Genomic DNA, 14710 nt, shown 5'->3' on the forward strand with positions numbered 1-14710 from the left:
GTAGAGCACAATAGAGTGCACTCTATTAAAGCAGCAGGGAAGCAGTCGTATTTCAGCAAGCAAAGAGAAACAGTTATGAAGTAGAGCTCGATGTAACTCCCCACACCAACACTCGTGGCAGCTCTCTTTCTCTTCACCTCCAGGAGTAGCCTTGGTGGGCGTCACTGCCAGGAAGGAACCTCCACATACTCCAAGGAGGAAGATTTTAGAAGAACCTACCCTAGCAAAGAGGACTGCACTTTTACAGTCTAAAGGGATTGACTGGCTGGCAGAGGCCTTCAGGGCACTTTAGCAGCTTCTCTGCAAATGTTTTGCCTCACTATCAGCACCTTCGCTCCGCCTGCGCCGCCACGGCCCCGCTGCCCCAGAGCCCACACGGCCCCCACACACAGCCCGGCCGGCGGGGATCGCGTCGGGGCGGCCGAGCCCGGCCCCAAGCCACCGGCCCCGGCGCGAGTTCCCCCGCCCGCCGCGAGAGCGCAGGGCCGGGCGCCCTTGGCCGGCTTTCGGCTTTGGTTCCGCGAGGTGAGAGGAGGTAATTTTGTGTTTCTGTTGCGGGGTGGTTTATTTTTCGGCGCGGGAGGCGGAGGTGCGGGTATGGCGAGGGGTCTTAGAGGAGAGTGTGGTAGTTGGTTGTTTCCCTTTTGCACCAGCCCAGGCCGCTTTTTCTCCTGCATTTCTTTCCTTCCTTCTCTTTTCCCCTCGCTCCCCACGCCGCCTTGCAGGGCCCGCGCGCGGCCCAGGCCGCCCCGCCCTCCCCGCTCAGGCTCGGCGGTGGCGCGGAGCAGCACGGGAAAGGCTTTTCCCGCCGCCGCCCGGGGTCCCAGGCGCGGCTGGCGGCGGCGGCGGCCGGGAGAGGAGGAGGCTGCGCGGGGGCAGCGGGCGCGTTGGGCGAGCAGGGGAAGCCGGGCACGGGTGAGGCTGGGCACGGGCTGCGGGTGGTGGCGGGGGGCTGCGCGGCGTCTCTTTGCGAAAAGATTTCTGGCTGGGTCGCTTGGAGTCCTTTGGTTTTACGGCGTTTTTCCCACGGTCCTCCGCTTCTTCTTCATCCCGCGGCGGGGGCGAGCAGGAGCGCAGCGGGGCGAGGGAGCGATGCAGAAATGAAGGCGGGAGGCGGGGCAGGGGCACGGCGGGTTTAGAGACCCGGTCCCCGGGCTTAGAGAGCTCACGCTGCTGCCTGTCCGGGGGCGGGGCGGGAGGCAGGAACTCCGGCGGCTCCTAAAGACTCCCTCCTTCTCTCCCCGGGAGCAGTGCGGAGTGGTGAGGCGCAGGAGAGGGGCAGTGGCGGTGGTGGCCGTGGTGGCGGTGACAGAGAGAGGAGGGAGATTAAAGAGCCTTGGGATGTCACCATGGAGTGCCTATGACTGCTCCTGACCTGTCTTTAGCAGCCCAGAGTCTTCTAGGATGTGACCGTGGAGCGTCTGTCACTGTCAGGGCTCCTTAGAAGGCCCAGAGAGCCCTGCGATGTCACCATGGAAGCCGTGTGAGTGCAGGTGAGCTCAGGGCTCTTTAAAAACCTGGCTCCCTTTGGAATGTGAGGATGGAAGCCTTGGGAGGGCCTTTGACCTGACTGCTCTTCAGCAGTTTAGAGAAACCTGGCATGTCCCCGTGGAGCCGTTGTCACTGCCGGTGACGTCAGAGCTCTTTAGCAGCCTAGAGACACATGGGATGTCAGTACAAAGCTGCTGTCATTGCCTGGGACCTCAGTGTTCTTTAGGAGCACTGGGATGTCACAATGGAACACTTCTGGGTGTCTGTGAGGAAGAAGCTTTTTAGCAGCCTGGAGACACCTGGGGGGATGTCCCTATGGAGTCCCTGTAACAGCGTGTGACCTCATGGTTCTTTTGCAGCCTTCGACACCCTCAGAATGTCACCGTAGAGCCGCTGTGAGTGCCTGTGACATTACAGCTTTTCAGCAGCGTGGAGACACCTAGGATGTCACTGTGGAACCCCTGTGAGAGCCTGTGACATCACGTCTGCTCAGCAGCCTGGAGACACCTGTTATGTTGCCATTGAGACCCTGTGACAGCGTGTGAAGTCAGTGCAGTTTGGCAGATGGGAGACTCCTGGGATGTCGCCATGGAACCCCTGGGATTGCCTGTGACCTCAGTGTTCTTTAGGAGCATAGAGACCACTGGGATGTCACCACAGAACCTCAGTGAGTGCCTGTGCCAAATGGGCTCCTGAGCACATAGAGACCGTAGTGTTCTCACCATGCAGCCACTGTGACTGTCCGTGACGTCTCAAGTCTGTGGAAGATTTAAGAGCCCTGGCATGTCACCATGGAGGCCCTGTGACCTCACTTCTCTTTAGCAGCCCAGAGAGACTTGAGATGTCAGCGTGGATGCCTGTCTGTGATCTCTCTACTTTTGAGCAGGCTGGAGACAACTCTGATGTCACCATGGGCTGGTGGTTCAGGGAGGTAAGGGTGGGGGGAGGAACATGTGCTAGGGCTCACTGGGACCTGCTCAGGCACTGAGTCGGCAGGGACCACAGCGGTACCCAGGCCTGGGAAACACTCCTGTCTCCCACTGGCCAAGTCTGGTCACAGGAAGCAGGTGTGCCCTCCACTGGGATGAGATGCCACATCTCCCCACTGGAACAGGGGACCAGGTGTACCCCGTGTCCCCAGCATGCCAAGTGTGGTCACGGAAGGCCAGGTCTCCCCACTGGGGTCTCAGACACGGTCTGCCTGCTGCCGGCATGGGGAGCCTTCCCTCCTCTACCCGGGAGGCCAGGTGTGCTCACCAGAACAATCAGAGTAGTGGTATTTCACGGATGGCTGGGACACCAGTGGGCGGGTCACCCAACACTGCCAAGTGTGCACCACGCCTCCCACTTATTCCACACCTCTCATGTCTCGTCGGAGCGCCAGAGCAGAGTCAAGCTCAACAGGGTCTTCTTTCCGTGTTGCTTCTGCCAAGCCTGTTCCCTTGGCTGTGGTTTCTCTGGATAGTAAGTAGGGACAGTGGGAATCTCATTGATCCATTCATTCACATCACTAATTAGATGATGAGGCATTTGGCTATTTACTGAGCATTTATTTTCATATATGTTCCTTTTCTGGGTTAAGTATAGGTGACCCATCCACCATGGTCCAAATCAGTAGAATTTAGTCTCAAAAGTGGGTGAAACACAATGCTGCATCCTTGGAAGAATTGTGTCATTCCCACTGTCCTTATGTACCATCAGGATTTAACTTTTTTTTTTAAATTAGCATAAGCAATAACGACTCTATGCAACCGAGCCAGTCTTGCTTGCAAAGATATGAGCAATACCAGCTGAGGTGAGGAGTGCTCTGGAGGCCAGGGCCCAGGCAGTCTTCTCCCGCCTTGTTTTGGAGAGACCCAGGGCCTCTAGGAGCTCATTTGTTCCACAGAACCACTTGCGCCACTCTCCAGCGGGAAAGCCCCCAAACTTGGTATCTCCTGCATTGGTGAGTTCCTGAATGTGTTCATGAAGATGTTGATATTTTCTCACTTTTCCAGTTGCAGCTTCCTGTAAAGATGCTTCAGTGCGTTCACATTTGATTGTCACCTCCATCACCAATGCCTGTTTTTCTCTTACAAAGATCAGGTCTGGTTTGTACATTTTGCCGTTGTCATCCCTCACATGTGGCTCTTGTAACACTGTCCAATCCTCCTTTGTAGCTTTGTTGATCAACATGTCACAGATGTAGTTGTGTCTTTTAATCCTGCCATTTTGTGTTACTGCACAGTTTCCGATGATGTGGGAGCACGTTTCATTTTCAGCCTTGCAGTGCCTGCAGCTTTTGGCGCACTGATCTTGTCTTCCTCTTGCCAGGAAGGAGCTCTCTTGTGGTGTAGACAATTGGCTCTCAGCTGCAATGCTGTTATTACTTTTCTGTGAGGTATGCCTCTGTATCTAAAGATCCAGAAATTGCTGATGTTATCCTCCTCAAAGTTTGTAATACTAGGGCCCTGGGATACCAGCTGTTTCCCTTTAGTAAATTCCTGTTTCCTCCGGTTACATGGTCGCAGACACTGAGTTTTCAGAGTAGCTACTTCCCATTCTGATGTTGTTTCATCACCTGCACCATCCAGCAGTTCTGTCTTAGGTTTAGGCTCCCATATGGACAGGATCTTTTCTTTATCTCCTCCAGCTGTTATCCATAATTTCCTGTAGATTTGATCGGAGCATTCTTCTTTCAGGAACAATCTTAAGGCATCATCCGACAATTGGGCAAGTCGACGTAATCTTTGGGCCTGTATACTTGGATTGAGGCCCATCAATTTGGTGATACCCAAACCTCCATCCTTCATGCTGGAGTACAGGACGGCATCATGTGTGCATGGTGTTAAGTGTAGCCATTCCTTGACAGTCGATTGAATTTGTAGGTCAGGGGATTCAAGGAGCCCTGCTTTGCATCCTTGTGGTCTGCCAAGTATATTAGTGTAGGAATGGTGTCTATTTGTTTGGAATGTCCATTTTCTGAGCAGGTTTTAATGTGATGATATGTATGGATGTTCTCATACATACATCTCACCAGTCTGGTGACATGGGGGTCCGCTTCCCTGTGCTGCAGATCATGTAGAATGTGCTGGTGGCTCACGGTGTCAAAAGCCTTAGCAATGCCCATGAATACGACACCCAGCGGTCTGTAGTCTCTTTTGGAAGATGGAATTATTGTTCGTAGGAGTTTCCAGTTTTCAGAGGATTCCGCTGCTCTTAGAAAGCCACTTTGCCTTGGGTTGAGGGAGCATGCCTTAGTCAACGTTGCTCTCATTATTCTGGAGAACAGTCTTAACGAGATGGAATCGATTGTGATGGGTCTCCAGTTATCAGTGTCCTTTAAACAATCCGGTTTGGCTGACTTTGGTATTAACACAGTCCTGCATCCCCTCACCATGTCTGGGATTTTTATCTGATGTTAACCAAAGGTTGACTATCTCCATGGTCTGGGAGAACTTGGGGTACATCTCCTTGAGGTCCCTTAGGGTAATCCCATCTGGACCAGGAGCCGAATTTTTGCTAATTTCCTGCACATTCTTCTCAATTTCTTTAGCCATAATTAAGTCCCTGAAAGCGCTGTTGTCAGCTTTCCCTTTAATTTGGAAGTTCCCAAGGCTCTTGAACTTGCCAGGTGTTTCCCATCTGGCTTTAAATGCTGAATAAATTTCGCGGGGTGGCATGTCACAGGACAAACCTTCAACATCATCCAGAGTAATCTTGGCTGATTTCCCCCTATCTAGATGGAACAGGCACTGGAAGTGCAGGTAATTACCTCTCTTGATTGCTCCCTGACAGGTCTTCTTGAGTTTCTTTCCTGGGTCTTCCTTTTGTTCTTATCTTGGGTTGATGTTCTTATCTGGCTTATCATATGGAGGCATCCCGAAGCAGTCCTGCCCTGACTCATTGACCAGTGATGTCATCTCGTGGCCATGAAGTAACTGCTGGAATGCCTGTGGGAAGGTGTTGAGTTTCCCAGCTGAAAGCCATTCACCCAGAGTTCTCTGCTAATGGGCCTGCAGCTGCCCCTCCCTCTCTGGTTGATGTTCCCCAGCTATTCTCCTCATTATCTGTGTGATGACTGATCCCAGGTTCTGTTCCCATGCCCACAGCTGGTTCCTCGGGCAGCAATCTCCTTTTGTCACTGATTTGCTTTGCTGTCTTGGATGGAATGTGTTTGGCTAAGAGTTTATTGATGTTTTTGTTTTGCCAAAACTGAGCCTCTAACCTTAGCAGCAGATGTTCTTCCTCCTTGGTTCAACACCTTTTGTGAGCTCCTCGGCCAGAGGTCTCATTCGGGTTGGAAGCAACAATCCTTTCCTGATTTCTGACAATCGGGTGTGCCAATCTTTTGTGTTGTCCCAGGCCGATTTTTGTTTTGAAGTCACGGCTGCAAACCTCACAGATCCACTGCCCTGCTGGAGCTGTTTCAGCTGTTGCCCTGCATTTAGGAAAACGACTAGCAGTAGTTACTGATAGTTACTGTTTTCCCTCCCTCATGTGGCACATTGAAACCGAATCCTCCTTTTCCTGTGGGCCCCTTTCAGGTGTTTAATTAAGCCCAACACATGGTCCACCCGGGTTCCACAGCATGGACATGGTGGATTTTTGTCGGGAATCATCACTGTTGGAATGTCCTCCGGTGTCCGATTCACGCTGTTCCCTGGGACGGGTGGGGATTTTGCTGGCGTGTTGTTCTCTGGCTCGGGAGGTGATGTTTCTGATGTGCTTTCTGTCTTTTCCTCGCTGCTTTTTTCCCCATTGTTAAGTACAAACAACTTGTTGGTCTTAAGGAGACAGCTGTCTTCTCCAGCACTCAGATGAGGTGTAAGACGTTTGTACACCTCTGGCAGCCTGTTCAAACCCTCCCAACTTGTGGAAAAATGAACACATTCATTCGTTTCAGACACTCCCTAGTTATAAAACTCCAACACCACCAGTTCATTTTCATTTTCCACCAAATCTTGGGGGGCAGATGGTAAATTTGCAGACAACAGGTCTCCTTCAGTGTTAGACAAGGGGTCTAGTTTTAAATTGCTAGGCCCCAGTCTACCCAGTCAGAAGGGCTGGTCTGGGTGCTGGTCAATACCTGGAATAAGCGTATCGATGGCCCCATTTTACAGATCCGGAATTTTAGTTTGTAGCAAATTAAGGAGAGGAAGTATTAGATTGGTGGTGGACCCCCAACCACTTGCTGATCTTTGGCCAGCACAAACCCGTGGGCTAGGTTTTGGGTAAAAAGCTCCACAGCTCTTACCTTAAATTTGTTTCACCGATTTTGGGACTATTGTTGGCTGATGATTCCAACAATAACTTGCTGGGGCAGAGGTCAGGTTCATTACCCTTCGCAGCGTTTTCAGTGGGACCACAAGGAGGTGCGACCTCTGCAGCGATGCCCAGTTTGTAGCTAAGCCCTCATACACAACGTCCTTTGCATTGGTACGTTCTCATACCTCTTTCTCCAGGTGTTTGTACTTGTTCACTTGCTCAGGAGTGGCTTCTTCCGGCGATGTTTTGGCTGATTCCTACTGCACTGTCACATCCACGACAAATGCCTGGGCGACCTTCGCCAGTACCAGATTAGGTTTATATAACTCTTTGTTGTTATTGCTTATATGCGGTTCCTGAAACACTACCCCGTCCTCCTTCTTTGCCTCTTTAGACAACACCTCGCCGATGTAACTGTGCCTCTTAATCCTAGCATCCTGTGTAACTGGGCAGTTGCCAATGATGTGGGTGCAAGTTTCATTGTCCGCCTTGCAGTGTCTGCTTGCCTTGAGGTATTGGTCCTGTCTACCCCTGGCTAAAAATTCTCTCGTGGGGTAGACATTCTCTCTCAGCTGTAATGCTGAAAGGAGCTTCCTGTGAGGTATGCGTCTATTATTTTGCAGCCAATGATTACTAACTTTGTCTCCTTCAAAATTTGTGATTCCGCAGTCCTGGGACAATAACTTAGTCCATTTATTGAATTCAATTTTTTTGCCAATTGCATGGTTTAGGAAATTTGCTTTTTAAAGACGGTGCTTCCCACTCCAAAGTTATGTCTGCACTATACGAGCCAATTGGTTCAGTCACCGTTTTGGTCTCCCAAATTGACAGTATCTTTTCTCTGTCTCCTCCAGCTTGAGTCCACAGTTTCTTATACGCTTGTTCCATTTGATCTTACTCCAGGAACACCTTCATGGTTTCTTACTAAACATATGTCAGGAAAATTAATCCACAAACACCAGAGGTTTATGTCCAAAAAGGAGATAGAGGAGTCCTGTTACTTTATTTGAATAAAGAGAGAGGTCATGGGCATTTCCCATGGGTCTCTCAGATTGATAGAGGACGCAGCCTCCTTTTTATCCTAATTTCCCAGCTGCATTTCCCTCTCTCTTTCCCCATTGGCTGAGGTACATGAGAGGTACAGACTTCCCGAATCACCTAATACAGACCCTATTCTAATGTATACCCCCCCTTTTCTTTTCCTTGTGTCTCTGTTCTTTTTCTCTAAATCCAGGGATTTAGCACAGCCTTGGGTGAGTTAACAGTTTGTGTCAATCAGTGGAATTCCTATTTTGGAATTCCTATATTTATGGTTCCTCCCACTGCTTCTTTCATCTCTCAGTATCTGGCTTTATCCACCAGCAGACCCATAGTTTGTAGAGATAAATCCCTCCCATTCCTTTCACATATATGATTATACATTTCTTTTCTGGGTTAAGTATAGGTGGCCCATCCACCTGGTCCAGATCGTTAAATTTATCCCAAATACGGGCAGTGGGCGACACAGGACGATTGGCAGAATTGTATTGTTCTCATGTGTCCTACGCACTGTCCAGCAATGCCATTCAGCCGTATTTATTTTCCATCAACAGAAACGATTGAGCTTTGCTTGCAAACATATGAACGATGTCAATGGAAGAGAGGAGAGCTGTGGATGCCAGGGCCCAGGCAGTCTTCTCTTGCCTCTTCTTAGAGAAACCTAGGGCCAGTAGCAACTCAGAGTTTTTCTCGTACCACTTTCCTTGCGCTCCTACAGGAAAGCCCATGAATTCAATGTCTGCTGCATTTTTAAGATCTTGAACTTGTCTATGAAGTTGCTAATATTTCTTGACCTTCTCATTGGCAGCATCTTTCAAGGATGAGTTGGAGTGCTGGTATTTGACCATCATGTCCAGCACGAATGCCTTTCCTTTAAGAAAGATCTGGCTTGTATAACTCGTTGTTCTCATCTCTGATACGCTGCTCGTGGAATACAGTCCAATTCTTCTTTTTAGCCTCTCAGCTAAGCATCTCACAGATGGAATTGTGTCTTTTAATCCTGACCTCTTGAGGTATTGGACAATTCCCAATAATATGGGCTGGTGTTTCATTACCAGTGCCACAATGTCTACAGGTTTTCACACATTCATTTTGCCTACCCCTGGCCAGGAACCCTCAAATGGGGAAGGCGTTGGCTCTCAGTTGTAGCGCAGTTATCAATTTTCTGTGCGGTATTCCTCTGTACCTTGCTATCCACCAATTACTGATATTACCATTTTCAAAGTTCTCAATACCGTGGCCGTGGAATAACAGTTGCTTCCACTTACTGCATTCATGTTTCTGTCAGTTACAAGGTCTTGGGCAGTGGATCTTTGGAACGGCAACCTCCGGTTCAGATGCATCTTCACCCTCAGCAAGGATACCTTCTGGTAATGGAATAGGCTTCCAAACGGGTGGGATATTCTCTTTATCTCTTTATGTCTATGCAATCTCCGTGCTTGTATACTTGGAAGAAGCGCCACCAACTTGAAGAAACCCAGACCACCATCTTTACAATCCGAGTACAAGATAGCATCACAGATGTTTGGTGCAAGATGAAGGTATTCCTTGACAAAAGATTGAATTAACAAGTCAGGGGATTTGAGGAGCCCAACTTTTACTTTGGTGTGGTGGGCAGGGTGTACCAATCTCTGGATACTATAAGTTTTCAGTATATTGATTTTCTGAAGAGGCTTTAGTGGTGCGTCACCAATCTGACAGAGCTAATTTCTGGTTTTTTGGATAAACCTGTATCTGCTATAGCAGTCCAGGGTAAACCGAGGTATTTCTCAGAGTGAGTGGGGTCGATCGTATTAAGGGGGGTGCCATTTATCATCCACACTGGACAGTCATTGATGGTATAAGAAGAGTCTTTAGTTGGCTTGATGTAAAAGCCATGACATTTCTCCCCCTGTGTCTTGAGACCAGTTAGATGGCAAAAAGTCTCTAGGATCTTGATGTTCGTACACATACCTTCCCAGGAGTCACTCAATAACACTAAATTATCAGCGAAGGCCATGGCAGTAACTTTGAAACTGCCTTGACAGTTGCCTTCACCAAGATTCTCCAATTTACATAATAGAGGGCCAAGCACCGTGTTGAATAATAAGGGTGGCATTGGATCACCCTGTTTGACACTTAAAAGGATTTGTCTTTTCCTTTTTGGTGTCGATGTCCGTAAAATTTTGCCAACAAGATGTTTAATGTGGGGGTCAACCCCTCTCTGCATCAGACTCATGATAATATGCTGATGACATATGGTGTCAAAAGCTTTCACAATGTCCACGAAAACAATCCCAAACTCTTTGTGCTCCTTTTTCGCATGTTTGACAATAAGTTGCAACAACTTCAGATTCTCAGAACATCCTGCTGCATGTATAAATCCCCTTTGTCTGAGGTTTATGGGACATGCTTTGGTCAATCTTGCTGTTAAAGTCCTGGAGAATAACCTAAACACCATAGAAGCAATGGTGGTAGGCCTCCAGTTATTGATGTCATTAAGCCTATCCATATCGATAGACTTAGGGGTCAAGATTGACCAGCATTCACTCAGGGCAGCAGGAAGAGTTCTGGTTACGAGCCATAAATTGAAGATCTCCATCAATAGGGAATACCTGGGATGCATTTTGACAAGACAGCCCAACGTAATCCCGTGTGGCCCCGGAGCAGAGTTCCTCCTCATCTCTTTGATATTCTTTTCCACTTCTTTTTCAATAATCAGGGCTTTACAAGCGGTCTTATCTGCTTCCTTCTGTGAAGGGAAGGATTCAAGGCCCATGAATAATGGAGCCATAGCAGTCCCTCTATCAGCAATTTGGCAGATGGGGGATGTTCTCCTCTCCCCACATTAGGACCATTAGCCATCTCTATCAGGTTGAACAGCTTTAGAGGGAACTTTTAGAAGACATCTTTTATCTCATACCTGCTTTGCCATTTTAGATGGAATATGCTCTGCAGTTAAGTTATTGATGTTACCATCATACTTTATCAGTAATTGTCTCAGAAGAGCCTCTTCCTCCTCAGTCCACACCTTTTGATGGGCTCCTCTAACCGATGTTTCCTTTGGATGGGGGGCAGCAATTCCTTCCAGGTTCCTTATAAGAGGATGCGCCAGCCTCTTGTGCTGTCCCAAGCCAATCTTGGTAGAGAAAGCCTTCTGGCATACTTCACAGATCCAATCACCCTTTGGGACTACTTCCACATTTCCTTTGCACTGTGGGAAGTGGCAGGAGATACTGTGGTACTAACGCAACTGGGGGCTTGTCACCACAAGCCCCGGCGTGCCCTCGGGCAGAGGGGACGCAGCGTTAGCCTCCACAGCGTCCTCGCTGGACGGCTCAGTGGAATCGGCATGAGATGGGTGCGTGCGCTGGCTCCTCCTCAGGGGAAACACGTCGGGCAGCCGATGATCAGGCTGGCGTTTGCCCGGAGGCAAAGAAGGCGGGAGGGGCTTCTGGTGTGAGTTCCAACAGGTTTATTTGCAGGAGGGACCAGGGACCAGCAAAAGCCCCGAGGAGATGCGGGCTAGTCCCCTTTATGGGGGGGTGGAGTAAGGCAGGGAAATGGAAAGCAACCAATGGGGTACAAGCAGAGGGGAGGATACAATTTTTCAGAACAAATGGGGAAAACGGGGAGGCAGGAGTCATAACAGGGAACCAATGAATAACTAAAAAAGGGACAACTTTCTGGAACAGGGGGAGGTAATTTAGGATTGGGAGCCACCCAGGGGGAGGTAACCTAGACCTCAGTGATCTCTTCTGGTGACTGACATTTGATGGTTTCAGCCCGAGAGCAGGCTGACCCACCCCAACATGGTACTTTGGATTTCCTTACCACATTTGAGACACTTAAAGATGATCTTTTTTTTCCTGTGGGTTCTCTTTACATGGTCAATCAGCCCCAGCATCCAACTGAATCGGGTATCACAGGATGGACAGGATGGATTTTTGTCAGGAACAGATACCACGTGTGTATCAATCGGTATCATGCCTGAGCTTGTCCCAGGGAGAGCTGCAGATGTTTCAGGCTCATCCCTGTCTCTGTGATCTTTAAGCACGCACTCAGTTTCTCCATCCCGGGTGGACCTATTTGGTAAGGCTTCATATGCCTCAGGGTACTTGGCAAACCTCTCCCCAATTCCCCAATGACTGTCATAGTCAATCGTGGAATTAACAAACTCCAAACATACTAAATTGAGGTTCTCAGCTGCCAGCGTGGGGGGTAAAGGTGGAACAATATCAGCTGTACTGACCCTCAGATCTAAGGGGTCAGTCAGAGTGGCCGTTGATACGTAGAGCAATCTCATTGATTGTACCATTGTTCCAAAACCAGTCAAAGATAGATGTCAGTCCAAGTGAGGGTAGTCAAAGTTGACAGTAGGCCCTCTCCCACACTGCCGTGTCCAACACAGGTCCATGGACTAGGCTCTGGGCAACAGCAATAAGAGCTGTTACCAAACAATTTTGTTTCAGCTAAGATGTGAAGCTATCACTGAGGGGTGAGTCCAAGCAATAGGGAGGGGTACACCCTCTCTCACACTGGGGCAGAAGCCAACTTAGATACCACTAAGGGTATCCGGCGGGACCACGAGAAGGTGCGGCTTCCACAGCTGAGCCCAGTTAGTAACTCTGCTCCCATTTATTGAGCATATCACAATACACACTTTCCTGGGTTTAATGAAGGTGGCCTGTCCACCTTGGTCAAAATCAGTAAATTTTGGCCCAAGATTGAAGTGGTAAATGGATGACGTCATGGTACACACCTTGCAGCGTGCAGCAAAACGAGTTTCCCAATCAGGGTTTGGAGTCTTAATCGGTCACGGATTGGGGCATAGCCATGCACTACCAGTGACATGGCCCTGTACGGCATGATGCGCATGCCCTTTCCAACGGTCTGGGGTATAGCTGTATGCACAGATGGGCTCTGGTACAAGACCATGTCTCCAGCACTCAGTGCCACTGGGTTGCAGTCAGTACAGAGCATCCAGGTGGCAGAATACGGCAACCGGTCCAGTCTTGCCCCCATGTAGTTGGAACAAGTGGTGTACACACCCAGGTTCTGACAGATTAGAGTGATGGCCTTGCGCGTGCAGTTGCTTGATTGATGTGTTTCCCTCAAAACACAGAGGTCAACCAAGCTGGCCCTGGCTAGGCGATTGGCATATCCTGCTCTAAAGTGGGGGATTCCAAGAGTCATGGCAGCGCTACCCCTTGAGCAGCTGCCCGACTTTATCCAGCTCACCACCCCCTGGGCAAAGGGTCAGCAGCTCATGTCATGACTCGTATGAGTTGTGTGACACCGAATCATGAGGCTACTATTTGGGTGGTGAGTCCAAACAGTAGGGAGGGGTAGCCGCTACACCCTCGTTCACACTGGGGCAGAAGTCGACTTAGTTACCCTTGCAGGCATCCAGCGGGACCACAGGGAGATGTGACTTCTGCAGCTGAGCCCAGTTAGTAACTAAGCTCTCTTTCTCTCTTGTTCTCTTTTGCATCCAGTTAGCTGTCATTCTGGATGCTTGCTGACCATGGGACCTTTGCGACTGTGGATCCCTGGTCGCCTTTGTAATGTGGCAGAGCCTTACTCAGGCCACCAAAACAGTTCTCAAAAGCATCATTCACCACCCCTTGTGGATCTTGCCCATCCAAAATCTTCTCAAAGGCACTCTGGCACTTAGCAAATCTACATGCCAATAACCCTTTCCTGGTGACATCACAATAGTGGAGCTTCAGCTGTCCCTCTCTCGGCAATTCAGTGACCTGGGGGAGCTCTTCTCTCTCAACATTAGACTCACCTTTGATTTCAGATTGAACCACATTGGAGGGACCTTTCATGAGAAGGTGTCTCTTGTCATTTATCTGCTTTGCCGTCTTAGATGGAATATGCTCCGCAATCAACTTACTGATGTTTCTGTTACCGGCATACTTCATCACCAACTGAGACAGAAGAGCCTCTTCCTCCTCAGTCCATATCTTCTTATGGGCTGCTCTCACAGATGACTCTATAGGATGGGAGGAAGCAATCCTTTCCAAGTTTCTCACAAGAGGATGCATCAACCTTTGTGCTATCTTGGTAGAGAACCCCTTCTGGCATACATTACAGAGCCACACACATTCCCCTTGCACCGTGGGACATGACAGGCAATACTGTGGTATTTAAGATTTCATTTACCACATTTAGAGCACTTAAAAAAGATCTTTTTCAGCCCATGGGTCCTCTTTAGATGTTCAATCAGCCCCAGTATTTGATTATATTGGGTAAAACAGCGTGGACAAGCTGGATTTTTGTCTGGGACAGACACCACAGGAGTTCCAACTGGTGTCCCACCTCACTGATCCCAGAGAGAGCCTCAGGTGTTTTGGGCTCCTCAATATCTCCTCAATCATGCCCAAATTGATGCATCATCCCAAGCAGGCCGAGGTGGCAAGGCCTCATATGGCTCTGGGAACTCAGCCAATCCCTCCGAGACACTACCCAGATGGATTCCAACCTCAGAGTAAACAGAGGAGTTTAAAAACTCCAGACACACCAGATTGAGCCCAACATCTCCCAACACAGGGGATAAAGATGGAATGACATTGGCTGATCTGACCCTAAGATCTAAAGGGTCACTTTGAGTAGCCGTTCAAATGTACCACAAAGTCATTGATTGCACCATTGTCCAAATCAAACAAACAGTAATGACAGTATAAGTGAGGGCAGTCGAAGTCAGCAGCTGGCCCTCACCCAAACTCCTAACTGTGTCCAACTTAAGCCCATGGACAAGCCTCTGGGCGACAGTTAAACAAGTGTGCCAAGCAATTTGTTTCTGCAGGCTTGGGAAACTACCGCTGGGTGGCAAGTCCAAGCGATGGTGAGGGGTAGCAATTATACCCTCTCTCACACTGGGGTGGAAGCCGACTTCATTACCACAAAGGGTATCCAGCGGGGCCTTGAGAAGGCGTGGCTTCCGCAG

The 14710-nt window shown here is 49.3% G+C and overlaps 1 long non-coding RNA gene across 4 annotated transcripts; it reads left to right on the top strand.

Annotated features, from left to right (window-relative positions):
* The first annotated feature begins 6 nt into the window (after nt 1–6).
* LOC121660494 lies at nt 7–14313 on the top strand. 4 transcript variants are annotated; one of them, XR_006014685.1, is made up of 3 exons: nt 7–535; nt 1386–1493; nt 1851–14313. It is a non-coding gene; the product is annotated as an uncharacterized LOC121660494 (long non-coding RNA). The 4 variants fall into 4 exon arrangements; XR_006014684.1 differs by lacking the exon at nt 7–535 and adding an exon at nt 817–915; XR_006014686.1 differs by lacking the exon at nt 7–535 and adding an exon at nt 825–915 and having other exon boundaries at nt 1389–1493.
* The last annotated feature ends 397 nt before the right edge of the window (nt 14314–14710 follow it).

This window comes from Corvus kubaryi, unplaced genomic scaffold (genome assembly GCF_017639235.1).
Source record: "Corvus kubaryi isolate FWS band 111438036 unplaced genomic scaffold, C.kubaryi_AGA036_p1.0 36328, whole genome shotgun sequence".
Lineage (NCBI taxonomy): Eukaryota > Metazoa > Chordata > Aves > Passeriformes > Corvidae > Corvus > Corvus kubaryi.